At 46.2% G+C, this 27,118-nt stretch overlaps 1 protein-coding gene and 1 pseudogene across 2 annotated transcripts in view; both read right to left on the bottom strand.

The window, feature by feature from the left end:
• The window catches only part of tulp4a (TUB like protein 4a), a 599,754-nt gene that overhangs the window by 221,018 nt on the left and 351,618 nt on the right, over positions 1 to 27,118 (bottom strand). The window lies entirely within an intron of this gene.
• On the bottom strand, positions 25,532 to 25,713 carry LOC125455237 (small nucleolar RNA U3; annotated as a pseudogene).

Genomic DNA, 27,118 nt, shown 5'->3' with positions numbered 1-27,118 from the left:
TGTATGAAATCTTTGCATCCTCTTTAGTCACAGAGGCGGTCCCAGAGGATCTCTGTGACTAGGTAATAGCCACCATTGCTTTTTTGTTTAAGACGGGCAAATGGGATAATTTTGGAAATCACATGCTGGTGATCAGTGATAACAAAAATACTGGAGAAGGTTCTTAGGGGCAGGATTTACTCACATTTGGAAAAATATACACTGATCAATGATAAGCAACATGGCTTTGAGTGGGGGAATTTGTGCTTCACGAAGTTGATTGAGTTTTGTGAGAAACTGATAAAGATTATTATTGAGGGCATGATGGTGGATGTTATCAACATGGGCTTCAGCAAGGCTTTTGACAAGGTCCCTCATGGCAGGCTGATCCAAAGGTAAAGTCACATGGGATCTGCAGTGATCTTGTAAGATGGATTAAGAGCTGGCTTGGTTATAATAGATAGAGTAGTGATGGAAGGATGCTTTTCTGACTGGAGATCTGTGACCAGTGATGTTCTGCAGGGATCAGTGCTGGGATCTTTGCTGTTTTCAATCTATATAAAAGATTTGGAGGACAATGTAGGTGGTCTGATTAGTAAGTTTGTGGATGGCACAAAGATTGGGAAAGCAGCAAAAGTGAGGAGGATTGCTAAAGGATATAAGCTGGAGACTTGGCAGGAGAAATGACAGGTAGAATTTAATCCAGACAAATGCAAGGTGATACATTTTGGACAATCTAATGGAGGAGTGAAGTATACAGTAAATGACTGACCTCTTAGAAGCATACAGCAGGATCTACAGGTCCACAGTTCCCTGAAAATGGCATCACGAGTTGATAAGATGATCAAGAAGGTATATGATATGCTTGCCTTCATTGTTCAGAACATAAGAGAATAAAAATTGGCAAGCCATGTTGTAACTGTATCGAACTTTAATTAGTTTACATTTGGAATTTGTGTGTAGTATTGGCCACCACACCACCAGAAGAATATGGAAGCTTTGGAGACAGCATAGAAGAGGTTTACCAGGATGTTGCTTGGTTTGGAGGATATTAGCAAGGAGGAGAGATTGGACAAACTCAGTTTGTTTTCACTTGAACTTTGGATGTGGACAGGTGACCTGACAGAAATTTACAGAATTGAGAGGCATGGATTGTTGGAGTCTTTATCTTAGGGTAAAAATGTCAACTACTAGGGGACATAGGCTTAAGGTAAAACAGAGAAAGTTTCAAAGTAGATGTGAGGGACATTTTTTTACACACAGGGTGGTAAGTGCTTGGAATATGCGACCAAAAGAACTTGTAGAAGCAGATACAATAGCAGTGTTTGAGGCATCTTGACAGATATATGCATAGACAGAGAATAGAGGGATATGGACTGCATAGAAGTGAAAGTTTTAAGGACAAAGAACATAGAACAGTACAGCACAGTACAGGCCCTTCGTCCCATGATATTTTGTCGACTATTATCCTACTCTAAGATCAAACTGCCTCATATACCCTACATTTTACTATTGTCCATGTGCCGCTCCAAGTGTTGCTTAAATGTCTCTAATATATCTGATTCCACTACCACTGCCGGCAGCGCATTCCATGCACCCACCACTCTCTGTGTAAAGAATCTACCTCTGACATCTCCCCTATACCTTTCTCCAATCACTTTAAAATTATGCTCCCTTGTAATAGTCATTTCCGCCCTGGGAAAAAGTCTCTGACTATCCACTGCATCTGACTATGCCCCTCATCATCTTGTACATGTCTATCAAGTCACCATCATTCTTCTTTGCTTCAATGAGAAAAGGCCTAGCTCTCTCAGCCTCTCCTCATAAGGTCTGCCCTCCAGTTCAGGCAGTGTCTTGGTAAATCTCTACTGCATGGAAAACTTCCAAAATCTTCTGACAACGAAGTGACCAGAACTGCAAACAATATTCCAAGATAACAAAGTGTGAAGCTGAATGAACACAGCAGGTCAAGCAGCATCTCAGGAGCACAAAAGCTGACGTTTCGGGCCTAGACCCTTGATCAGAGAGCTTCCAAGTGTGGTCTAACCAGAGTCTTATATAGCTGCAAGACAACCTTGCGGCTCTTAAACTCAATTCCCCCGCCAATGAAAGCCAACACTCCATACACCTTCTGAACAACCCTATCAACCTGGGTAGCAACTCTGAGGGATCTATGCACGTGGACCCCAAGATCCCTCTATTCTTCCATACTGCCAAGAACCCTGCTGTTAACCCTGTATTCTGCATTCAAATTTGACCTTCCAAAATGAATCACTTTACACTTTATACTCAATGTCCCACTATAACCTACAATAACCCTCCACACTATCCACGACTCCACCAACCTTTGTGTCATCACCAAACTTACCAACCCACCCTTCCACTTCCTCATCTAAGACATTTATAAGGATCACAAACAGCAGAGGTCCCAGAACACATTCCTGCGGAGCACCAATGGTCACCGAGTTCCAGGCTGAATACTTTTCATCTACTACCACCCTCTGTCTTCTTATAGATCACAGCATCCCCACAGTGTGGAAATAGGCCCTTCGGCCAACAAGTCCACACTAACCCTTGGAGCATCCCACCCAGACCCATCCCCCTTAAACGACCTATCCCAAACACTACGAGCAATTTCACATGGCCAAACCACCTAGCCTGCACATCTTTGGAATGTGGGAGGAAACTGGAGCACCTGGAGGAAACCCACACAGACACAGGGGGAATGTGCAACCTCCATACAGACAGTATCCCGAGGGCAGAATCTGACCCAGATCCCTGGCACTGTGAGGCTGCAGTGGTGACACTGTGCCGTGTTGGTACCAACAGTCAATTCTGTATCCAGACAGCCAAATTTCCCTGAATCTCATGCTTCCTTACCGTCAGAATGAGCATACCACGGGGAATCTTATCAAATGCCTTTCTAAAATCCATATACATCACATCCACTGCTCTGCCTTCATCAATGTGTTTTGTCACATCCTCAAAGAATTAAATAATGTTTGTGAGGGATGACCATCCCCTCACAAAGCCATGTTGACTATTTCTAATCAAACTGTCCTTTTCTTTCAGGATCCTCTCCAATAATTTACCCACCACAGAAGAAAGACTGACTTGTCTGTAATTTCCAGGATTATCTCTATTCCCTTTCTTGAACAAGTGAATAACAGTTGCCACCCTCCAATCATCTGGTCCTACTCCAGTGGACAGTGAGGTTGCAAACATCATCGCCAAAGGTGCAGCAATCTCTCCCCTTCCGTCCCATATAAACCTCAGGTATGTCGCATCTGGCCTAGGGGACTTATCTATCCTCATATTTTTCAAAATTTCTAGCACATCCTCCTTTCTAACATCAACCAAGCATATCAGCCTGTTTCACACTGTCCTCATTAATGTCAAGGTGTCTCTCACTGGTGAATACTGAAGCAAATTATTCATTAAGGACTTCCCCCACGTCCTCTGACTCCACGCACAAGTTCTCACCGCTATCCCTGATCAGCCTTACCCTCACTCTGGCCATCCTCTTGTTCCTCACATAAGTATAGTACACTCTAGGAATTTCCTTAATTCTACACACCAAAGCTTTTTCATACCCTGCTTCTCTCTCTCCTAAGTCCATTCTTCAGTTCCTTCCTGGCTACGTTATAGCCTTGTAGAGCCCTGTCAGATCCTTGCTTCTCAACCTTAAGTAAGCTTCCTTCTTCCTCTTCACTAGGTGTTCAACATGGTTTGATATCCAAGGTTGCTTTATCTTACCAAACTTTTCTTGCCTCAGTGGGACAAACATATCCAGTACCTGTAGCAATTGCTCCCAAAACAGCCTCTACATTTCTATCATGCATTTCCCTCAGAAGGGTAGTTCTTGCCTAATAGTATTGTAATTCCCCCTCCCCCAATTAAACACTTCCTCATACCGTGTGATCCTATCCCTCTCTATCCTCTATCTAAACCTGTCGCCTATTTTCCAAGATTACAAGGTTTAGAGCTGGATGAGCACAGCAGGCCAAGTAGCATCAGAAGATCAGGAAGGCTGATGTTTCAGGCCTAGACCCTTCTTCAGAAAATTTTCTGTTTTGTCACATCCTCAAAGAATTCAATAATGCTTGTGAAGAATGATCTGCCCCTCACAAAGCCATGCTGAAAATTTTCTGAAAAAGGGTCTAGGCCCAAAATTGAGGGTTGAAAGATATAGGACAGATGTCAGAGGTAGTTTCTTTACTCAGAGAGTAGTAAGGGAATGGAACACTTTGCCTGCAACGGTAGTAGATTCGCCAACTTTAGGTACATTTAAGTCGTCATTGGATAAGCATATGGACGTACATGGAATAGTGTAGGTTAGATGGGCTTCAGATCGGTATGACAGGTCAGCACAACATCGAGGGCCGAAGGGCCTGTACTGTGCTGTAATGTTCTATGTTCCTCTGATGCTGGTTAGCCTGCTGTTTTCATCCAGCTCTACATCTTATTATCTCAGGTTCTCCAGCATCTGCAGTTCCTACTATCTCTGAGCCTATTTTCCAAGGATCTATATCCCTCTGCTCCCTGCCCATTCATGTATCTGTCTAAATACATCTTGAATAACACTATCGTGCCTGCCTCTACCACCTCCACTGACAACACGTTCCAGGCATCCAACATCCTCTGCGTAAAGAACTTTCCACACATATCTTCCTTAAATTTTTCCCCTCTCACCTTGAAATCATGACTCCTGGTAACTGAGTCCCCCACTCTGGGGAAAAAAGCTTCTTGCTATCCACCCTGTCTATACCTCTCATGATTTTGTAGACATCAATCAGGTCCCCCTCAACCTCCATCTTTCTAATGTAAATAATCCTAATCCACTCAACCTCTCTTTAGAGCTCATGCCCTCCATGCCATGCAACATCCTGGTGAGCCTCCTCCGCACCCTTTTGGTAATGTGGCGACCAGAACTGTACGCAGTGTTCCAAATGAGGTCGAACCAAAGTCCTATACAACTGTGACATGACTTGCCAAATCTTGTATTCAATACCCCATCCAATGAATGAAAACATGCCGTGTGCCTTCTTGACCACTCTATCAACCTACGTAGCCACCTTCAGCGTACAATGGACCTGAACAGCCAGAGCTCTCTGTGCATCAATTTTCCTCAGGGCTTTTCCATTTACCATATAGTTCACTCTTGAATTGGATCTTCCAAAATGGATGACGTCACATTTGCCGGGATTGAACTCCATCTGCCACTTCTCCACCCAAGTCTCCAATCTATCTATCTGCTGCTGCATTCTCCGATAGTCCCCTTCACTATCTGCTACTCCACCAATCTTAATGTCATGAGCAAACTTACTAATCAGACCATCTCTACCTTCCTCCAGATCATTTATGGATACCACAAACAACAGTAGTCCCAACACGGAACTGTGTGGAACAACACTGGTCACAGTTCTCCATTTTAAGAAACTGTAGCTTTTATTAATAGAGGGATCGAGTTCCGGAACCAAGAGGTTATGCTGCAGCTGTACAAAACTCTGGTGCGGCCGCACTTGGAGTATTGTGTACAGTTCTGGTCACCGCATTATAAGAAGGATGTGGAAGCTTTGGAAAGGATGCAGAGGAGATTTTACTAGCATGTTGCCTGGTATGGAGGGAAGGTCTTACGAGGAAAGGCTGAGGGACTTGAGGCTGTTTTCATTAGAGAGAAGAAGGTTGAGAGGTGACTTAATTGAAACATATAAAATAATCAGAGGGTTAGATAGGGTGGATAGGGAGAGCCTTTTTTCTCGGATGGTGATGGCGAGCACGAGGGGGCATAGCTTTAAATTGAGGGGGGAAAGATGTAGGACAGATGTCAGAGGTAGTTTCTTTACTCAGAGAGTAGTAAGGGAATGGAATGCTTTGCCTGCAACGGTAGTAGATTCGCCAACTTTAGGTACATTTAAGTCGTCATTGGATAAGCATATGGACGTACATGGAATAGTGTAGGTTAGATGGGCTTCAGATCGGTATGACAGGTCGGCACAACATCGAGGGCCGAAGGGCCTGTACTGCACTGTAATGTTCTATGTTCTACGTTCTATCTAATGGAGCGTTTCAGAATCATCAGTGGGCTGAATCGAGTAGATGGGGATAAACTATTCCCACTCATAAAATGAACAAGAATCACAGGGCACAGATTTAATAAAAGAAAGGATGAAGAGGAGCAAGTCTTTTCCACTCAGCAAATAGTTAGGGCGTGGAATGTACTCCCAGGAAATATGGAGGAGGCAGAATCAATTAAGGCATTGGAGATTACCTGGATGAAAACAACATCGAAGGAAATGCTGAAAAAAACCATGAGATTGACACTTGCTTTTTTTTGTTTTAGCACTTGGAGTGCTAAACTCATCCATTTTTAGCAGCAGCAGTAGCAGGAGCAGTGGAGACTGAGGATCAGGGGGCTGCCAGGAGGTAAGCTTCCCAGTTAAATACTTACTTTGTGAAATCAGAGGCCTCCATTTTCTGCAGCAGTAACAGCGGGAGCGGCGGACAGTGAGGACAAGGGGGCTGCCAGGAGGTAAGTTTCAATGTCAGAGATGTACTACAGGCCTCCCAACAGCGAGTGTGAGATAGAGGAATAAATTATGGAAAGATTATGGAAAGATGTAGGAGCAACAGGGTGGTGTTGATGGGAAATTTTAATTTTCCCAACATTGACTGAGATTCACTTAGTGTTAGGCGTTTAGATAGAGCAGAATTTGTAAGGAGCATCCAGGAGGGTTCTCTAGAGCAGTAAGTAAATAGTCCAACTCGGGAAGGGGCCATACTGGACCTAGTGTTGGGTTAAGAGCCCAGCCAGGTCGTTGAAGTTTCATTAGGGGATTAATTTGGGAATAGTGATCACAATTCCATCAGTTTTAGAATACTGATGGACAAAGATGAGCGTGGTCCTAAAGGAAGAGTGCAAAATTGGGGGAAGGCCAACTATAGCAAGATTCGGCAGGAGCTGGGGAATGTGGATTCGGAGCAGCTGTTTAAGGGTAAATCCACATTTGATATGTGCGAGGCTTTTAAAGAGAGGTTGATTGGAGTGCAGCACAAACATGCCCCTGTGAAAATGAGGGACGGCAAGGGCAAGATTAGGGAACCATGGATGCAAGTGAAATTGTGAGACTAGCAAAGAGGAAAAAGGAAGCATATGTAAAGTCTAGGTGACTGAAAACAGACGAAGCTTTGGAAGAATATCGGAAAAGTAGGAACCAATCTGAAATGATGAATTTAGAGGGCTAAAAGGGGTCATGAAATATCTTTAGCCAACAGGGTTAAGGAAAATCGCAAAGCCTTTTATTTGTGCCTAAGGAGCAACAGGGCAACGAGGGAAAGGGTTGGCCCAATCAAGGACAAAGGAGGGATGATATGCGAGGAGTCAGAGAAAATAAGTGAGATCCTTAATGAGTGCTTTGCATCAGTGTTCACTGAGGAGAGGGAAATGATGGACGTTGAGGTTAGGGATAGATGTTTGATTACTCTAGGTCAAGTCAACATAAGGAGGGGGGAAGTGTTGGGTATTCGAAAAGGTGGACAAGTCCCCAGGTCCAGATGAGATTTATCCCAGGTTTCTAAGGGAAGCGAGAGAGGAAACAGCTGGGGCCGTAACAGATGTCTTTGCAGCATCCGTGAGCACAGGTGAGGTCCCGGAGGACTGGTGAATTGCTAATGTTATTCCGTTGTTTAAGAAGCGTGGCAAGAATAATCCCCAGGTAATTATGGATCGGTGAGCCTAACATCAGTGCTGGGGAAGCTGCTGGAGAAGATACTGAGGGATAGGATCTATTTACATTTGGAAGAAAATGGGCTTATGAGTGATAGGCAGCACGGTTTTGTGCAAGGAAGGTCATGTCTTACCAACTTAATAGAATTCTTTGAGGAAGTGACAATGTTGATAGATGAGGGAAGGGTTGTGGATGTCATATACATGGACTTCAATAAGGCGTTTGATAAGGTTCCCATGGGAGGCTGGTGGAAAAAGTGAAGTCGAATGGGTTCCAGGGTGTGCTTGCTGGATGGATAGAGAACTGGCTGGGCGAAAGGAGACAGAGAGTTGTAGTGGAAGGGAGTTTCTCAAAATGAAGAACTGTGGATGTGAGTTTGCTCGCTGAGCTGGAAGGTTAGTTTTCAGACGTTTCGTCAACATTCCAGATAAATTATTAGTGAGCCTCCGATGAAGCGCTGGTGTTATGTCCTGCTTTCTATTTACCTGTTTAGGTTTCCTTGGGTTGGTGATGTCATTTCCTGTTCTTTTTCTCAGAAGATGGCAGATTGGCTACAAATCAATGTGTTTGTTGATGGAGTTCCGGTTGGAATGCCATGCTTCTAGGAATTCTCGTGCGTGTCTCTATTTGGCTTGTCCTAAGATGGATGTGTTGTCCCAATCAAAGTGGTGACCTTCCTCATCTGTATGTAAGGATATGAGTGATTGTGGGTCATGTCATTTTGTGGATAGTTGATGTTCATTTATCCTGTTGGCTATCTTTCTGCCTGTTTGTCCAATGTAGTGTTTGTCACAGTTCTTGCAAGGTATTTTGTAGATGACGTTCATTTTGCTTGTTGTCTATGTAGGGTCTTTTAAGTTCATTAGCTGCTGTTTTAGTGTGTTGGTGGGTTTGTGGGCTACCCTGATGCCAAGAGGTCCGAGTAGTCTGGCAGTCATTTTGGAGATGTCTTTGATGTAGGGGAGAGTGGTTATGATTTCTGGGTTCGTTTTGTCTGTTTGTTTGGGTTTATTGCTTAGAAATCGGCGGACTGTGTTCATTGGCTACCCGTTCTTTTTGAATACGCCGTATAGGTGTATAGTATTCAAAAAGAACGGGTACCCAATGAGATTCTAGATTTATCGGAGGCTCACTGATGATGTTACCTAGAATGGTGATGAAACGTCTGAAAACTAATCTTCCAGCTCAGCCAGCAAACTCACATCCAGAACCTCAACCTGAGCTACAAATCTTCTCAAAACTCACTATGAAGAACTGTCACCTGTGGCGTTCCACACGGATCTGTGTTGGGACCACTGTTGTTTGTGATATACATAAATGATCTGGAGGAAGGTAGAGATGGTCTGATGAGCAAGTTTGCTATTGACACTAAGATTGGTGGAGTAGCAGATAGTGAAGGGGGCTATCGGAGAATGCAACAGAAGATAGACAGATTGGAGAGTTGGGTGGAGAAATGGCAGATAGACTTCAATCCTGGCAAATGTGAGGTGATGCATTTTGGAAGATCCTATTCAAGAGCGAACAATATGGTAAATGGAAAAGCCCTGGGGAAAATTGATGCACAGAGAGATCTGGGTGTTCAGGTCCATTGTACGCTGAAGGTGGCAACACAGGTCGATAGAGTGGTCAAGAAGGCACACGGCATGCTTTCATTCATCAGACGGGATATTGAGTACAAGATTTGGCAGGTCATGTTACAGTTGTATAGGACTTTTGTTCAACCACTTTGGAATACTGCATACAGTTCTGGTCGCCACATTACCAAAAGGATGTGGTTGCTTTGGAGAGGGTGCAAAAGAGGCTGACCAGGATGTTTCCTGGCATGGAGGGCACTAGCTATGAAGAGAGGTCGAGTAGATTAGGATTACTTACATTAGAAAGATGGAGGTTCGGGGGGGACCTGATTGAGGTCTACAAAGTCATGAGAGGTATAGACAGGGTGGATAGCAAGAAGCTTTTCCCAGAGAGGGGGACTCAATTACTCAGTGTCATGATTTCAAGGTGAGAGGGGAACAGTTGAAGGGAGATATGCATGGAAAGTTCTTTATGCAGAGGATGGTGGATGTCTGGAACGTGTTGTCAGCGGAGGTGGTAGAGGCAGGCACGATAGCGTCATTCAAGGTGTATTTAGACAGATACGTGAATGGGCAGGGAGCAGAAGGATATTGATCCTTGGAAAATAGGTGACAGATTTAGATAGAGGATCTGGATCGGCGCAGACTTGGACGGCCAAAGGATCTGTTCCTATGCTGTAATTTTCTTTGTTCTTTGTTTAATAAGCTAGTGAAGAAACATTGGGCCAAACAGCCTGTTTCAGCACCATAATATTTTTGTGATTCTGCTGTCTTCAAAGATCTATGGACATGGACACCAAGGTCCCTGTGACCTTCTGCACTTCCTCATATCCTACCGCTCAACATGTATCCTTTCCCTCATTAGCTCTCTCAAAATGTATCACTTCAGGATTGAATACCATTTGCCACTGTTCAACCCATTTGACTAGCTTATCAGCGGCAGCAGTGCAAGCCAAAGTGTCGACAGGAAGGTAAAGATCTTTTTCCCTCTCTCCAGTATATATGTTTGGGCGGCTGCTTTTCCTGAAACACTACTTAGGTAATGTCTCCCACCCATCCTCCTCCTTTAACCAAAAAAAAAGGTTCTGAGCGCTGATTTGGTAAGGTTACTAGTTTTGTTTCTTTCAATTATCTGTTTGGGAATTCAGAACAGTGGGGACGGATATTAGGGCAGTTGCATGTTCCTCCCGTAGAATGTGGGAGGTATGGGTCAGCACTAGTGTCCCCACTGACTTCATCCGCGGGAAGTGCACCCAACTCCAGCTCCTCGGAAATCACATTCGGGAACCGGAGCTGGACCTGGATGAACTTCGGATCATTCGGGAGGCTGAGGGGGTGATAGAGAGGAGTTATGAGGAGGTGGTTATACCTAAGATACAGGAGAAAGTAGCTGGATGACAGTCAGGAAGGGGAAAGGGAATAGGCAGACAGTGCAGGGATCCCCTGTGGCCGTTCCCCTCAATAACAAGTATACCGTTTTGGATACTCCTCGGGGGATGACTTGCCAGGGATAAGCTATGGGGTACAGGTCTCTGGCACAGTCTGACCCTGTTGTTCAGAAGGGAAGAGGGGAGAGGTGGAGAGCATCAGTCATTGGGGACCCCAATGTTCAGGGGACAGATAGGAGATTCTGTGGGAACAAGAGAGACTTGCGGTTGGTGTGTTGCCTCTCAGGTGTTAGGGTCCATTATGTCTCGGATCGTGTTTTCGGGATCCTTAAGGGGGAGGGGGAGCAGCCCAAAGTCGTGGTCCACATAGGCACCAACGACTTAGGTAGGAAAAGGGATGGGGATGTAAGGCAGAAATTCAAGGTGCTTGGGTGGAAGCTTAGTGCTAGAACATGGTTGTTATCACTGGTTTGTTACCCGTGCCACGTGCTAGCGAGGTGAGGAATCGGGAGACAGAGCAGCTGAACACATGGCTACAGGGATGGTGCAGGAGGGAGGAATTCAGATTCCTGGATAATTGGGGCTCGTTCTGGGGTAGGTGGGACCTCTACAAATGGGATGGTCTACACCTGAACCAGAGGGGTGCCAATATCCTGGGGGCGGGGGCAGTAAATTTGCTAATGTTCTTTGGGAGAGTTTCCTCTAATTCAGCAGGGGGATGGGAACCTGAATTGTAGCTCCAGTGAACAGGAGGTTGATAGCAGTGAGGTCACGATTAAGGTTTCAAGGTTGCAGGAGTGTACCGACAGGCAGGAAGGTGGTTCGAAGAGGGTCTACTTCAACACCTGAAGCATCCGGAACAAGGTGGTAACTTGCAGCATGGGTCAGTACCTGGGACTTTGATGTTGTGGCCATTTCGGAGACATTGATGGAGCATGGACATGAATGGTTGTTGCAGGGGTTTAGATGCTTCACTAAGATCAGGGAAGGTGGTAAAAGAGGGGGGAGGTGTGGCATTATTAGTCAAGGACAGTATTACGGTGGCAGAAAGGACTTTTGCTGAGGGCTCGTTTCCTGAGGTAGTATGGGCTGAGGTTAGAAACAGGAAAGGAGAGGTCATGGATGTGAGTTTGCTCGCTGAGCTGGAAGGTTAGTTTTCAGACGTTTCGTCACTTTCTTTATTTGAAAAAATATACTTTATTTGTAAGATGTACAAAAAAAAACATATTTACACACCTATCCAGTCATGCAAGCGCTCCGGGTTACCCAGGGGGTACATACACCAACTAAAGGAAAAAAACAAAGAAGGAAAAAAAAACAAAGCAAAGAAAACACCCTGGCAGTCGTCACCCCGCACAGTCCCAGTTGGCCCCCTGACCAGTTGGGGAAGGCGCCAGCTGGGCCCAGTTACCAGATAAGGTTCTTTTTTCTATTCTGAACGAGGGGTTTCATACCGTGGTCTTTCCCCACCGCGCCTTGGCGGCGGCTGCCCCAAGCTTTAGCGCGTCCCTCAGCACGTAGTCCTGGACCTTGGAGTGTGCCAGTCTGCAACACTCGGTCGGGGTCAGTTCTTTCAGCTGGCAGACCAGCAAGTTGCGGGGAGACCAAAGCGCGTCTTTCACTGCATTGATAGTCCTCCAGGCGCAGTTGATGTTGGTCTCGGTGTGCGTCCCCGGAAACAGCCCGTAGAGCACGGAGTCCCGCATCACGGAGCTGCTCGGGACGAACCTCAACAAATACCACTGCATCCCCCTCCAGACCTCCTGCACATAGGCACACTCCAGAAGGAGGTGATCGACAGTCTCGTATCCCCTGCAGCCACCTCGAGGGCAATGTGCAGTGGCGCAGAGATTCCGGGCATGCATAAAGGATCTCACTGGCAGAGCCCCTCTCACCGCCAGCCAAGCAATGTCTTTGTGCTTGTTTGAAAGTTCTAGCGATGAGGCGACTTGGCAGTCTGCGTGGGGAACCACACGACGGGATCCACCCTCTCCTTTTCCCGAAGGGTCCCGAGGATACTACGTGCTGACCAGTGCCTGGCGGCCTTGTGGTCAAAGGTGTTTCCTTTCAAAAATTTCTCCACGAAGGACAGGTGGTACGGAACGGTCCAACTACTCGGAGCATTCCGCGGCAACGAGGCCAGGCCCATCCTTTGCAACACCGGGAACAGGTAGAACCTCAGTAAGTAGTGACACTTGGTGTTTGCATACTGAGGATCTACGCACAGCTTGATGCAGCCGCACACAAAGGTAGCCGTCAGGGTGAGGGTGGCGTTCGGTACGCCCTTTCCCCCATTTTCCAGGTCTTTGTACATGGTGCCCCTGCGGACCCAGTCCATCCTCGACCCCCAAATGAAGTGGAAGATGGCCCAGGTGACTGCAGTGGCGCAGGCCCAGGGAATAGGCCAGGCCTGCGCCACAGACAACAGTACCGAAAGCCCTTCGCACCTGACAACCAGGTTCTTACCCGCGATGGAGATGGACCGGAGCGTCCACCTGCCCAGTTTCTGCTTCAATTTGGTGATATGCTCCTCCCAAGTCTTAGTGCACGCCCCAGCTCCACCAAACCAAACACCCAGCACCTTCAGGTAGTCTGTCCTGACGGTGAAGGGGATGAAGGAGCGGTCATCCCAGTTCCCGAAGAACATAACCTCGCTCTTACCCCTATTGACTTTGGCACCCGAGGCCAGTTCAAACTGGCCGCAGATGTCCAACAGTCTACTCACCAACCGACGATCGGTGCAGAAGGCGGCGACATCGTCCGTGTACAGGGAGGTCTTGACCTGAAGGCCTCCGCTGCCTGGGATAGTCACGCCCTTCAGGCTCACGTCCTTCCTGATGGATGCGGCGAAGGCTCCACACAGCACACAAACAAGGCAGGAGAGCACGGGCAGCCCTGCCTGACTCCAGATCTAACAGGAAAACTGTCCGATTCCCACCCGTTGATCGAGACTGCGCTAACGATGTTGGCGTAGAGCAGCCAGATCCAATTGCGGGTGCCCTCCCCAAGCCCCAATTTGGAGAGGATGTCCCTCATGTAAGCATGAGAGACCTTGTCGAAGGCCTTCTCCTGGTCCAGGCTGACGAGGCAGGTGTCCACCCGCCTGTCCTGTATGTAGGCGATCGTATCCCTGATGAGCGTGAGGCTCTCAGCGATCTTCCTGCCTGGCACAGCACAGGTTTGGTCAGGGTGAATCACCGACTCCAGGACAGACCTGACCCGGTTGGCTATGACCTTGGCCAGGATTTTGTAGTCCACGTTCAATAGTGAAATGGGACACCAATTCTTAATTTCTTCCCTCTCCCACTTCCTCTTGTAAATGAGGGTGATGATGCCCTTCCTCATGGACTTGCACATTTCCCCTGCCCGAAGCGCACTATCATACACCTCCAGCAGGTCCTGGCCGACCAGGTCCCACAGAGCGGAATACAGCTCGACCGGTAAGCCGTCACTTCCGGGAGTCCTATTCCTCTCCAAGGACTTGAGGGTTCTGGTCAGCTCGTCCAGGGATATCGGCCGGTCCAGCCACTCCCTCGTGCCGTCGTCTAAGACCTCCGTGATAGATGACAGGAACGACTCGGAGGCCGTGCTGTCCGTGGGCTTCGTGTCATACAGTCCGGCATAGAAGGATCTGCTGATCCTCAAAATGTCGGGCCGAGACGATGTCACCGAGCCGTCATCCTCCTTCAGCCAGCTAAGCACAGAGCTCTCTTTGTGCACCTTCTGAAAGAAGAAACGCGAGCACGTCTCGTCCTGCTCCATGGAGCGGACCCTGGACCGGAAGATTATCCTGGAGGCCTCCGCGGCGAAGAGCGAGGTTTGCTGGCCCCTCACCTCGCGGAGGTCCTCCGTGACATCGAACCCCATCAACTGCAGAAGAAGCAGGCTCTGCACCCTTTTCTGGAGTCGCGACAGCTTTCCCCGCCTCTCTCTCGCCTTCCGAACACCCTTGAGGACAAAGAATCTCTTGATGTTCTCCTTCACCGTCTCCCACCAGTCGCCCGGAGACTCAAAGAGGAGTTTCACGGTTCTCCAACCGGCATACTCCCTCTTAAGCTCCTCGACGTTCTCTGGGGTCAACAGAGTCGTGTTGAGCTTCCACGTCCCCTTGCCGGCCGGCTGGTCTTCCTGTAAGTGACAGTCAGCCAGCAGGAGGCAGTGGTCAGAGAAGAACCCTGGCTCGACGCCGGTGGTCCTTACCGAAAACGCCCGTGACACAAACAGGAAGTCTATCCTTGAGCGAATAGACCCGTCTGGCCGCGACCAGGTGTACCTCCGCTGCGCTCCGTCTGCAGGGGTGCTGAAGACGTCGAGCAGCTTGGCGTCCTTAACCGTGACGTCCAGTTGACTCCCCCCACCCGCTGTCCCCATGCCAGATCTTCCATCTGCATCAATGATGCAGTTGAAGTCTCCGCCTAGGATGACCGGCCTGGACGTAGCCAGCAGGGGTGGAAGCCGCTGCAGGACGGCCAACCGCTCATTCCGTACCGCTGGGGCGTACACGTTGATCAGCCTCAGGGGAGCGTTCCTGTAGGTGACATCAGCCACTAGGAGGCGCCCCCCCACCACCTCCTAAACTTGAGAGATGGTGAAGTCGCGCCCCCGCAGCAGAATGGCCAGGCCTGAGGAGCGACAGTCATTACCCCCCGACCAGATTGAGGGCCCACAGGTCCAGGTGCCGGACCATTTCCCGTACCTGCCAAGGTGTGGTATCCTGCACTCCTGCAGAAACAGGAGGTCCGCCTTGATGGTGGTCAGGTAGGCCAACGTGGATACACATCTTGCGGTGGACTTGACACTGCGCACATTAATGCTCGCAATTCGTACCCCCATTGTGGGCAGTACCACAGTACCCTCCCCAAGTCCAAGGTCCAGCCCCTCCATCTGTCCCTTCATGCCCATTGCCCGGGATAACTGCTGGACGCTCTCCGGGCTCAGGAAACCGTCCGTGCTGCCTTCTGGGTGGCATCCCCCCGTCAGGGGTGCGGAGGCAGGAGGGCCCGGCTCCGGGTCAGGTTGGGGATGCGCTGTTTTCTCCTTCCCGCCTGGAAGTTCCGGGGGGCCCTCCAGTGCCCCAGCGTACTTGACTGGGTGTCGGAGGGATCCTCAGGACGCCTCCCGTCACCTGGAAGCGTGGTGCTGCCTTCCTTCTCCCTCGAGATCTTTAACTTCTGCTTCGGGCGGGCCCTCTCCAAATCCCCCTCGTCAGAGGACCTCTTATAGCCCCCCTGTAGCTGCCTCTTCCAGCCTGATGGTTGCGGTTCCTGGGCCCGTCGACGCACCTTCCTCCTCGCTTTCCGGACCGTCATCCACTCCCCTGGGTCGCCTGTCACCGCCTCCATCGACTCCGGGTTGTTGGGGGGGGAGCGGAGCCTGCAGGGGCGCTTTGCTGGCCTCGGGCCCATCCTGCGGGGCTGGGCCCTCCTGCACGACCTGGCCCTCCTGCACATTAGTGGGGTACTTGCTGGGTCCTGGTGCCTTCCTCTCCTCCGGGGGGGGGCTGAACCCGCATTGCCCCTGCCAGCGACCTGGGCGTAGGTGGTCCCCCGCTGCGGGCATGCCCTATAGAGGTGGCCCGCTTCCCCGCAAAGGTTGCAGCGTTTCTCTCGTGGGCAATCCTTTGCAAGGTGTCCCTCCTCCCTGCAGTTCTTGCAGATGGTGGCTTTGCAGTCGGCCGTCACGTGACCTGACGCACCACAGGCATGGCAGACTTTAGGTTGCCCTGCAAGGGTCAGGTAGCCCTTGCTCCCACCGATCGTGAAGCTGGACGGTGGGTGTACGACATTCCCGTCCTTGTCTATCCTCAGCGTCACCTTGACCTGCCTCTTACTCATCCAGATGCCAAAGGGGTCCATGATGTCAGTTAGGTCTCCTTCCACCTTCACGTACCTTCCAAGGAAGGTCAGGACATCAACTGCTGGCACATGCGGGTTGTACATGTGTACAGTCACCATACGGCTCCTCTGCACTGGCATCACAAACAGCGGGACAGCGGTCAATACAGAGAGGGGGCCTTCACCTCCTTTCTCCTTGAAAACCTCCAGGAAGCGCTCGCAAAGCTTGGCACTCCTGAAGGTCACATCGTAAAAACCTCCTCCAGTGAAATCCTGCAGGCAGTAAATGTCCGCAGCAGCGAACCCACAACAGTCCAACAGGACCCTCTTCACCAAGAAGGTCCAGTCCACAGGTGCACCTTCATCCACCTTCTTTACGGAAACACGGATGGTGTTCCGGACCCCCTGACCTGGGGCACGAGCACTTGCCGCAGCCATCGTTGCAGGTTGACTGCTCCCCTGAACCAGCGTTAGGCCGAAGCCAGCATTAAGATCCACTGGTTGCAAGGGTGCACAGCCAACCCGACGTCCTCCTTTCACCTCCAAGACAGCACTCCCCTCCTTTCGGTCCACAGAAGAGTGGGTCTGTATTTTGTTCCAGATGTAAGCTGGTTCACTGAGCTTGAAGGTTTGTTCCCAGATGTTTTGTCACCATTCTAGGTAACATCAACAGTGAGCCTCCGACGAAGCGCTGGTGTTATGTCCCGCTTTCTATTTATCTGTTTAGGTTTCCTTGGGTTGGTGATGTCATTTCCTGCATTGGTGATGTCATTTCCTGTTCTTTTTCTCACAGGATGGTAGATTGGCTACAAATCAATGTGTTTGTTGATGGAGTTCCGGTTGGAATGCCACGTTTCTAGGAATTCTCGTGTGTGTCTCTATTTGACTTGTCCTCGGATGGATGTGTTGTCCCAATCAAAGTGGTGTCCTTCCTCATCTGTATGTAAGGATATGAGTGATAGTGGGTCATGTTGTTTCGTGGCTAGTTGATGTTCATGTATCCTGGTGCCTAGCTTTCTGCCTGGTTGTCCAATGTAGTGTTTGTCACAGTTCTTGCAAGGTATTTTGTAGATGACATTCGTTTTGCTTGTTGTCTATGTAGGGTCTTTTAAGTTCATTAGCTGCTGTTTTAGTGTGTTGGTGGGTTTGTGGGCTACCCTGATGCCAAGAGGTCGGAGTACTCTGGCAGTTATTTTGGAAATGTCTTTGATGTAGGGGAGAGTGGTTATGGTTTCTGAGCCCATTTTGTCTGTTTGTTTGGGTTTGTTGCTGAGAAATCGGTGGACTGTGTTCATAGGGTACCCATTCTTTTTAAATACGCTGTATAGGTGATTTTCTTCTGCTCTTTGTAGTTCCTCTGTGCTGCAGTGTGTGGTGGCTCGTTGGAATAATGTTCTAATGCAGCTTTGTTTGTGGGTTTTGGGATGGTTGCTCCTGTAGTTCAGTATTTGGTCTGTATGTGTTGTTTTCCTGTAGACGCTGGTTTGAAGTTCCCCATTGACTGTTCGCTCTACTGTGACATCTAGGAATGGCAGTTTGTTGTTGTTTGCCTCCTCTTTTGTAAATGTTATGCTAGTAAGGGTATTATTGATGGTCTTGAAGGTTTCCTCTAATTTGTTTTGTTTGGTGATGACAAAGGTGTCATCCACGCAGCGAACCCAAAGTTTGGGTTGGATGATTGGCAGAGCTGTTTGTCCGAGTCTCTGCATTACTGCCTCTGCTAAGAACCCTGATATCGGAGATCCCATGGGTGTACCGTTGGTTTGTCTGTAGGTTTTGTTATTGAAAGTGAAGTGGGTGGTGAGGCATAGGTCCACTAGCTTGATGATGTTGTCCTTGCTGATGAGGTTGGTGGTGTCTGGTGTATGTGTCGTCGGTTCTTCTAATAATGTAGTCAGTGTTTCTTTGGCCAGGTTGATGTTGATGGATGTCAACAGGGCTGTTACGTCAAAGGAGACCATTATTTCATCCTCTTCTATCTTGGTGTCTTTGGTGTTCAGGAATTCTTGGGTGGAGCGACTGGAGTGGTGGGAGTCTTCTACTAGGTGTTTTAGTCTTTGGTGTAGTTCTTTGGCTAATCTGTAGGTTGGTGTTCCAGGTCGCGGCACTATGGGCCTGAGGGGGGGCTCCTGGTTTGTGAATTTTTGGTAGTCCGTCGAAGCGTGGTGTGTTGGATGCATCTGGTTTCATTTTTTGGAAGTCTCTCTTGTTTAATTCTCCAGATTTTTGAAGTTTTTTGAGTAAGGCTGTGATTCGGTTCTCTAGTTGTGGGGTCGGGTCTATCGCCACCTGTTGCTAAGTGTCGGTATCTGCAAGCAGTGCGTTTGCTTTCTCAATGTAGTCTGTTCGGTTTAAAATGACTGTCAAGCGTCCTTTGTCTGCAGGTAGGATAACGATGTTTTTATCTTTTTTGAGTCCATGACCCACTATCACTCATATCATTACATAGAGATGAGGAAGGACACCACTTTGATTGGGACAACACATCCATCCTAGGACAAGCCAAACAGAGACATGCACGAGAATTCCTAGAAGCATGGCATTCCAACCGGAACTCCATCAACAAACACATTGATTTGGAGCCAATCTACCATCCTCTGAGAAAAAGAACAGGAAATGACATCACCAACCCAAGGAAACCTAAACAGATAAATAGAAAGCAGGACATAACACCAGCGCTTCGTCGGAGGCTCACTGATGTTACCTAGAATGTTGACGAAACGTCTGAAAACTAACCTTCCAGCTCAGCGAGCAAACTCACATCCAGAACCTCAACCTGAGCTACAAATCTTCTCAAAACTCGCAAGGAGAGGTCATCCTGTTGGGAGTTTTTCACAGGCCTCTGAAAAGTTCCAGAGATGTAGAGGAAAAGATTGCAAAGATGATTCTGGATCAGAGCGAAAGTAACAGGATAGTTGTTATGGGGGACTTTAACTTTCCAAATATTGACTGGAAACACCATAGTTCGAGTACTTTAGATGGGTCAGTTTTTGTCCAATGTGTGAAGGAGGGTTTCCTGACACAGTATGTAGATAGGCCAACGAGAGGCGAGGCCATATTGTATTTGGTACTGGGTAATGAACCAGGCCAGGTGTTAGACTTGGAGATAGGTGAGCACTTTGGTGATAGTGACCACAATTCGGTTATGTTTACTTTAGCGATGGAAAGGGACAGCAGAGCAACAGTTTATAGCTGGGGGAAAGGCAATTATGAGATGATGAGGCAAGATTTAGGATGCATAGGATGGGGAAGGAAACTGCAGGAGTTGGGCACAATTGAAATGTGGAGCTTGTTCAAGGAATAGCTACTTCATGTCCTTGATAAGTGTGTACCTGTCAGGCAGGGAGGAAATGGTTGAGTGAGGGAACTGTGGTTTACTAAAGAAGTTGGCTTATGTAAAGATGAAGGATCAGTTAGGGAGCTTGAGAGTAACAAGTTAGCCAGAAGGACCTAAAGAGAGAGCTAAGAAGAGACAGGAGGGGACATGAGAAGTCTTTGGTAGGTAGGATCAAAGAATGACTACAGTAAGATTAGGGCCAGTCAAGGACAGTCGTGGGAAGTTGTGCATGGAGTCTTAAGAAATAGGAGAGGTGCTAAATGAATATTTTTCATTAGTATTCACACAGGGAAAAGACAATGTTGTCAAGAATACTGAGATACAAGCTATTAGACTAGATGGGATTGAGGTTCATAAGTTGGAGGTGTAAGCAATTCTGGAAAGTGTGAAAATAGATAAGTCCCCTGGGCCGGATGGGATTTATCCTAGAATTCTCTGGGAAGCGAGGGAGGAGATTGCAGAGCCTTTGGCTTGGATCTTTATGTCGTCATTGTCTACAGGAATAGTGCCAGAAGACTGGAGGATAGCAAATGTTGTCCCATTGTTCAAGAAGGGGAGTAGAGACAGCCCTGGTGATTATAGACCAGTGAGCCTTACTTCAATTGTGGGTAAAGTGTTGGAAAGGATTATAAGAGATAGGATTTATAATCATCCAGAAAGGAATAATTTGATTAGGGATAGTCAGCACAGTTTTGTGAGGGGTAGGTTGTGCCTCACAAACCTTATTGAGCTCTTTGAGGTGGTGACCAAACAGGTGGGTGGGGGTAAAGTGGTTGATGTGGTGCACATGGATTTCAGTAAAGCATTTGATACGGCTCCCCATGGCAGGCTATTGCAGAAAATACGGAGGCATGGGATTGAGGGTGATTTAGCAGTTTGGGTCAGAAATTGGCTAGCTGTAAGAAGGCAGAGGGCGGTGGTTGATTGGAAATGTTCATCCTGGAGTTCAGTTGCGAATGGTGTACTGCAAGGATCAGTTTTCGGGCCACTGCTGTTTGTGATTTTTATAAATGACCTGATGAGGACGTAGAAGGATGGGTTAGTAAATATGCGGATTACACTAAAGTTGGTGCAGTTGTGGATAGTGCGGGAGGATGTTGCAGGTTATAGAGGGACATAGATAAGCTGCAGAGTTGAGCTGAGAGGTGGCAAGTGGAGTTTAATGTGGAAAAGTGCGAGGTGATTCACTTTGGAAGGAGTAACACGAATATAGAATGGCTAATGGTAAGATTCTTGGTAGTGTGGATGAGCAGAGAGATTGTGGTGTCCATGTGCATAGATTCCCGAAAGTTGTTACCTTGGTTGAGAGGTTTCGTATGAAGGTGTACGGTGTATTAGGTTTTATTGGTAGAGAGATTGAGTTTCGGAGCCATGAGGTCATGTTGCAGCTGTACGAAACTCTGGTGCAACCACACTGGGAGTACTGTGTACAGTTCTGGTCGCCGCATTATAGGAAGGATTGGAAGCATTGGAAAGGGTGCAGAGGACATTTACCAGGATCTTGCCTGGTATGGAGGGAAGGTGTAATGAGGAAAGGCTGAGGGACTTGAGGCTGTTTTCGTTAGAGAGAAGAAGGTTAAGAGGCGACTTAATAGCGACATACAAGATGATCAGAGGATCAGATAGGGTGGACATTGAGAGCCTTTTTCCTTGAACGGTGATGGCTAGCATGAGGGGACAGAGCTTTAAATTGAGGGGTGATAGATATAGGACAGAAGTCAGAGGTAGGTTCTTCACACAGAGAGTAGTAAGGGCGTGGAATGCCCTGCCTGCAACAGTAGTAGACTCAGAGATAATGGGAACTGCAGATGCTGGAGAATCCTCGATAATAAAGTGTGAAGCTGAATGAACACAGCAGGCCAAGCAGCGTGTCAGGAGCACAAAAGCTGACGTTTCGGGCCTAGGCCCATCTCTCTGATGAATGTTCTAGGCCCGAAACGTCAACTCTTGTGCTCCTGAGATGCAGCTTGGCCTGCTGTGTTCATCCAGCTTCACACTTTATTATCTTACAGTAGTAGACTCGCCAACTTTAAGAGCATTTAAATGGTCATTGGATAAACATATGGATGATAATGGAATAGTGTAGGTTAGACGGGCTTCAGATTGGTTTCACAGGTCGGTACAACATGGAGGGCCAAAGGGCCTGTACTGCGCTGTAATGTTCTATGTTCCACCTACATCGTCCTCTTGTCTAAGGTTTTTCATCTTTGTATGTACCACACAACCAATTTTTACATTATATGTGAACTTATTCATCATATCTCTTAAGTTCATGTTGCGATCATTAATATGCACTTCAAACAAGAAAGGACCCAACAATGAACCCAGTGGTATGTCACCAGACTGAGGTATCCAGTCACAAAAACACACATCAACCATCACTCTCTGCTTCCCGTCACTAAGTCAATTTTGGATCCAATCTGACAAATTGCCCTGGATCCCACATGCTGTTAGGTTTTTAACCGGTCTGTCATGTCAAGACCTGTCAAAAGCTTTACTGAAATGTACACAGACTCCAATAACTGCACTACTGTCAGTCGCACAAGTCAGCTTCTTGAAAAATTCAAATTTGTTAGAGGTGACCTTCTTCTTACAAAGCCTTGCCAACTACCCTTCATTAATCCATGCCTCTCCAAGTGGAGCTTAAGTCTCACCCTCAGATTCTTTTTCAGCAGTTTCGCAACCATTGATGTTAGGCCCATTGGCTAATAGTTTCCTGTCTTACCCCCATTACCTTTCTTGAATAATGATAGCACAGTAGATGTCCTTCAATCCTCTTACCACCCTCCTGTGGACAGAAAAGCTTTACAAAATAATGTCAGAGGACCTGCAATCTCCTACCTTGCCTCCTACAGCAGTCTGGACTACACTTCATCTGAGTCTGTATATTTATCCAGTTTCAAGTCTGCCAAAACTGCTAGTACCTCCCCTTGAACAAAGCTACTTTATTAAGGTACATCACTGATACCTACAACTGCACTCCTCTAAAGCTTCAGCTATGTTGTTCAGCTCCACGCACACATTACTACGTTGATCCCTAATAGGCCCGACTCATTCTCCAATTATGTTCTTACCCTAAATATACATTTGAAATAGCTTTGAGTTTATTTTTTAAACGTTATCTGCCAGTGTTTTTTTTAATGTCCCCTTTGTGCTCTCCTCATTCTTTTTATCGAAGTATCTTCCTGCCATCTCTTCAGGCCAGATTTACCTCAACGCAACTGGAATTAGTTTTACAAAGCAGAGGTTGACCTTCCTCTGAGAACCAAAAATGAAACATGCAGAAAGGAGCACTTCACCCTATAATCTGTAAAGAGAGTGTGAAAAGTGATGTAACCTGCCTCTCAACAACTTCTAGTGGCGAAATAAAAAAAATCCCTGACACTCATGTAAAAATCAACAAGTAACAATTAATTAATTTAACTCTAACAGTGAACAAATTAACTAAACTATTAACAAACTGAATAAATCTCTTCTAACTACCAACTATTCCTGAATAAACAATATTCAAATGGTATGTTATTTCAATAAATGCAAGTCCACTTATATTACGAAAAAGAATTTAGTCTCTCAAACTTACAGCCAGGTTACGAGTCTTCCGGAAAGTTCTGTGCCTTCTCCCAAGATTCTTCTATCGGGAATGCCTTCTCCATCAATTCTTGTGTCAGGAATGTTAACTAGTTGTGCTGTGGGTACCATTTTTATTTAGATAGTGCTTTCTCTATGACATAGAGGAGGCTCTGCGAGCCAGTGATTCTCTCAAAAGCTGAGTGCTGTTAGCTCTGGCAGATAGCAGTCAGCTCTGGGGCTTTGTCTAACTGTTCCCTTCTTTTATATCAGTGATGACATATCACTATTTCTTAAAGTAGAATTGGTCCTATGTTGTCAAAAACATCAGATTTAAATTTAATTGGTTTTTGGTACCTAAGTATCTGGTTCAAATTGATTGGGTAAATTCAAAATTTGTTGTCTTGGCAAAAACTGCTGCTTGGTCTACTAACCGTACAGCCTTTCGATATAAACTTTTCAATTCAGGTGCACTCTACGCACTTGCAATATTTCAAGCGGCTACTCACAGACATCCATTTTAAATCTCTAAGCATCGAGAAAGCACATCAGCTTTTAAAGGATCACACTATCAGTATTTGACAAACACCAAACTCTAACTTTCTGCCTCCCAATCCACAAGTACTCTACCCAACTTCACAACACCTCACCCCTTAAGAAAAGGATGAACCATAATTATGAAAAGATGGCTTCATTTTTTTCTCTTAAAATCTTAACTCCATTATATTACTAGATCCATAGCTCATTAATCTAGAGTTACATATTTTATATTAATTCTATTCATACGCAACATTGAACACTACCATTTCTATCTTATAAAGCATTTTTCTTTCAAACCTCAATAAAGCATCCATGATTATATTCTCATGACTCGCAGCATGTACAATCTATATATGAAATGCTAGTACATGATACTTAAAAAAATTGGTGTTCTTTGGCCTTAAATCTTTCCAGAAATGTCAAAGAAGTGTGCTCGATATACACAATTGTCTCTGATGCATTATTTGCAATGTAAACATTAAAATGTTGTAAGGCCATTACCAAACTCAATAGCTCTTTTCAATGGTTGAATAGTTTTCTGGTGATATTGAGTTTTTTTTTGAAAAATAACTGATTGGTCTTTCAATTCCACAGTGATCCTTCTGTAACAACACAGTTCCAACACCTACATTGCTTGCATCGATGGCAACTTTGAAGGGTTTCAAAAACTTTAGCATGGCTAAAATTGGTGCAGTGGTTAGCACTGCTTTTAAATTTTCAAGTGCCTCCTGGCACTGTTCTGTCCACCAAAATTTTGAGTTTTATTTTAACAAATCCGCCAACAGTGCCACTACGCTACTGAAGTTTGGTCCAAATGTCCTGTAGAATCCGCTCAGTCCTAAAGATTGTATTGCTTCCTTCTTTGAGGATGGTCTTCAAAATTCCTCGATGGCCCGCATCTTCATGTTCCTCAGTATCATCCATCTGTTTCTGACGTTGTGCCCAAAAAATGTCACACCCTTGTTCAGAAATAGATGGAAGGACAAGCTCAACAATTACCAGCCAATTTAGTTTAAACTCAATGACAGGAAAGCATTTAGAAATGGTGATTTGGAGCACAAGTTGGCAGTCATTTAGTCAAGTCTAGGTTGTTTAAGGAATGCCCACAAGGACTGGTTAAAGAGAATTCATAATTAACAAACTTGATGAGGTAAGAGAGAGGACGGACAACGTATGCAGCTGATGTGGTATACCTGGAGAACTGAACCCGTCCTATTGGTGTCACACTGCATTACAAACAAGTCATCAGCCAACTGAGCTAAACCTCACCAATATCACCATTATATTAGATAAACTGAAATTTTAATCACATCAAACCAAAATATTAAAAACAAAAGTACTTGGCTGGGTACTGCAGCACTAGATGTGCTTTGAAAGCTAACAATGTTATTAGCTCAACCAGGGTGTAGTCAGTCAGACATGGCTGTTGTGTCAGTGCAATTGTGAAGTGTGAGTGATTGTTTTAACTTTTCCTGATCATGTGCTCAGAAAGATGTTATTACACACCCCTGGAGCAGATGGGGTTTGAACCCTAGCCTCCCTGTCCAGGAGTAGGGAGACTACCACTGTGCAATAAGCCTGCCTTACTCAGAATACATTTTTTTCCTCCACAGAGACAGAACAATCATCAATTGTTAAAAACGCTTGCAACGAAGCATCTCTTCTAACTGGTTTCACACTCAGGAGACATTATAAATCATTCTCATGGTTGTTGAGGCCAAACACTTCAAAACCATTTCTACAGAAATGATCTTTAAGGTTATACTATGTACTTAAAACTATTTAAATCTGTGTTATAAGGGAGTGTTATTTTTCCACGTGAAGCAGCATTTCAGTTGTACTTATTTACTGGTCATAAGACAAGACTTGTCAAAGGTGACTGTGGAACTTCTCCACTCTTTCATAGGACACTGACCTCGCAGTTGCTTGCAATTTCAATGAACCACCATGTACTTATGCTAACATTTCTCCCCTAGGTCTGCTGCAATGTTTCAACAAAGCATAAGCTCAAGAAACAACATCTCCTTTTCCACTGAGATACTTTACAGCAGTAAGTCTCAAAACTGATTTCAGTAATTGTAGAAACTGATCAGATTATGTCTGTTATCTGTTCTCCTTATGTTCTACACGAATAATGAGAAAAGAGGGGATTTAATATTTAGATGGGCACGCTTGCTCTGCAGCTAAGAAAAGGAAACTTAAAGGATTCTTTTCTTCCTAAAGATCACAAGGAAAATATTATCCAAGTCAAGTGTACATTAGTATATTGGTCAGGAGAAGTAAGATTTAAGGGTGTGAGAAAGAGGAATCTCTTTTGATGGGGGAGCAAATTGCTGCAGATGCTAGAATCTGTCCTGAAAACAAAAAAATGCTGGAAACACAGTGGGTTAAGCAGCATCCATGGAGGCAGCAAGCTAATGTTTCACGTCTGGATGACTATTCATCAAAGCTGGTGTGAAGCATAGAGGGGGACAGCCATTTATGCAATAATGGGGAAGTAGAGTGGTCGGGGAAAAGGGGCGTTAATAGTGCAGATTAAGTGATCAGTTAAAATTTGTAAAGTAGCTTGCAGACAAATTTTTGTTTCAAAAGTCTAAGATGGAGATTGGACAATTAGTGAACAGACAGAATGATATCATAAATAATGATAAAGAAATGGCACAAACATTTTTTTTGCTTTGGAATTTAGCTGCGATTAGGATAAATAAACTTGGCATTAAAGGATGAGATGAGTAATGAGGGAAGTGCATTTAAAATATAAAAAATGTTTTGAATAATCAAACACAGGACAGTATAAAATTCCTAGTCCAGATGGATTGTATATGTGCATTTTAAGAGATAACAGGCGCATTTGGGAGCATGAACTTGCGATTTCAAGAAGTAATTAGATATAGTAGAAGGGGGGGGCGGGTTCTTTACACAGAGAGTTGTGAGAGCATGGAATGCGTTGCCAGCAGCAGTTGTGGAAGCAAGGTCATTGGGGTCATTTAAGAGACTGCTGGACATGCATATGGTCACAGAAATTTGAGGGTGCATACATGAGGATCAACGGTCGGCACAACATTGTGGGCTGAAGGGCCTGTTCTGTGCTGTACTGTTCTATGTTCTATAGAACATAGAAAAGTACAGCACAGTACAGGCCCTTCGGCCCACGAAGTTGTGCCGTGGAATA

This window comes from Stegostoma tigrinum, chromosome 9, assembly GCF_030684315.1.
Source record: "Stegostoma tigrinum isolate sSteTig4 chromosome 9, sSteTig4.hap1, whole genome shotgun sequence".
Taxonomy (NCBI): Eukaryota; Metazoa; Chordata; class Chondrichthyes; order Orectolobiformes; family Stegostomatidae; genus Stegostoma; species Stegostoma tigrinum.
The sequence above is the reverse complement of the archived record's forward strand: the minus strand, read 5'-3'. Positions and strand labels throughout refer to the sequence as shown.